The following is a 2,255-nucleotide window of genomic DNA, read 5'->3' as shown; positions in this document are numbered from 1 at the left end:
ATATGGACATCTTCCATATCAATAAGTGCAACTTTCCTTTTCTTGGAATTACACTTATTCTTCTTTTAAGTCATAAACTTGCTCCCTAAGTCTATTTCTCTTGCCTTTTCTCCTAAATAATCACTTGCGCTCCAAGTCTACACTACTCCATCTCAGCACCTTGCATCCATGTGGTCTTCACCACTCAACACGTCGTTTGGTCAGTAACTGTAACAGCGACTACTTCAGGGCAGATATCTTGCATCTTCACATACTTAATTAATTGAACATAAGATGACTGCTATGGTAACTAGTTAGGTCGGCTGGTTTCTTTGAACAAAAAATATGGAACCAATATGTTCGGCACTGTAAAACACTACTGAAGAAGCTTATTGCAAGTTCCAACGCCAATGGCTGCAGCGAGATGCCAACTATCGTGAATGAATGGTTGTTTCAGGGAAAAGATTGTTAGCTATGAACAAAACTCCACCCAGTAACGTAGACATCTTGTGTACGTTATGGGCAGCTTTCAAATCTGGATCCTTTAAGACTCTTTTCGCAAATGATACCTAGATTGGAAGCCCAACTTTGAGTTATAAATCATCAAGTGAGATAAGTTACATTGAGTGTTAAGTAGAGATACCTCCATCATCCCAATGTGAACAGCTGAAACCATGAGTGGCTGGAATGGTAAAGCCAAAAAGCTGATGCAACCATTAAGAACTTTGGATTCTCTTCCCTAAGAGCCCTCGACAGACACTGTAAAAATACTACACAATCTTGTAAATTATATATAGTTTCAACTACGGGTAAAAAGTGAAAGACTTACTACTGTTGTTGGGGCTTTCATGGTGTAGTCAGCCTCAACTTCACTCTTGAAGAATGATACAAACTGGATGCGATTCCAACTCCGATTAAGCAGTTTGCATACCCTTTCTTCATGTTCAGGTTTTTCCTATATTCATTCTTTATTGGCTACCTTCAGGGCGAAAGACTAGGATTCTTTTATATTCATAACTTACTCAATGAATAGATTCTGTTTTGTTCATGCATCTGAGGACTGAAAGCTGGATACTTGGCTGATACGCTCAAAGGAGAATGAAGAATGAGATACCACATGAACCCCATGGAGACCCTCAAGTGATTTGCTCGTCTTTTATAAGCTTTGAGGGATCATTGGAGATTGTTTTTTGAATTTCAAGACCACCACCACGTAAAAAACTCTGCTAGTCAGCAAATGATTTGCTGGTCTAGCCTAGATTGGTCAACTGCTTAATTAGCTGATGGCTGCTGTTCGGATCACCACAATAACAACAAAAACTAACAACGGACATTGAAAAATAATTGCAATCAACCAGTAATCTCTTGGAATGTGGTGTGTTTGTTTGCACCTGCAACTAAATATTGGTTGTCGCAGATTCATGCGACTTGCGACCAGCAACCAAATGCTCGTTGTCACGGATTTTGTGACTTGTGATCTGCAACCAGACGCAATTGTCTTTTAATTTGTAGTCACTGGTATCGCGATCAGTCGTGCAACACAATAAAACTGAAAGCAACCTGCGACTTGCGGCCTAATCGTGCAACAGCATAACGAACAAAGACCTGAGACTGGTCGCAGCCACACGTAAACAAACAAAGACACGATCAAAGATGTCACAAGTTCAAGTCTGGAGAGGTTTACTCTTCAAAAGAGAGTTAAACTATATAGTCCGAGTCTGAGATGTACATGCCTACGAGTCAAGATCCTCCTGATCATTCAAAAAAGATATGTTCATCTAAGTGATCATTATCAAACTGTAGGGTTAATAACACTAGCCAAGGTCCAACAGCTTCAAGAGTTCACAGATTCTGCGTTTCAGTTCATCATGTATTGATCACGTAAGTGTGCACACATTTTAAATCGAGAACCATCATTCATTGAACGAATTAGCAGTTTCAAAAGTATAAATGTTCTAGTAGAAACAAAGACTAAGCAGAGTTCGATAGAATCAGAATACATGCAGATTTAGCTTACATACATGAGAAATATGAGGGAAGAGAACAAACCTTGCTACTGCATAGAAAGATCAAAGTCGAAGCACTCAGGTGATACCATAGTTCTTTCTTTGTAACAGAGAGAAAAGTTGAGGAAGAAGACCAAGAAAAGATCAACCATACTCATGAATCTTCTTTCTTTGACTCTTTAAGAAATATTCTCCAATCATAACATTTGGCCGGTTTTTGTACCGGATCCCAGTTTATTTCATTCCTGATTTATTTCGGATATAGGCCCG

At 39.2% G+C, this 2,255-nt stretch overlaps 1 pseudogene; it reads right to left on the bottom strand.

Moving 5' to 3' along the window:
* Positions 1-355: 355 nt before the first annotated feature.
* Positions 356-1,107, bottom strand: LOC106323660 (annotated as a pseudogene).
* Between the last annotated feature and the right edge of the window lie 1,148 nt (positions 1,108-2,255).

This window comes from Brassica oleracea, chromosome C2 (genome assembly GCF_000695525.1).
Source record: "Brassica oleracea var. oleracea cultivar TO1000 chromosome C2, BOL, whole genome shotgun sequence".
Classification (NCBI taxonomy): domain Eukaryota; kingdom Viridiplantae; phylum Streptophyta; class Magnoliopsida; order Brassicales; family Brassicaceae; genus Brassica; species Brassica oleracea.
The sequence above is the reverse complement of the archived record's forward strand: the minus strand, read 5'-3'. Positions and strand labels throughout refer to the sequence as shown.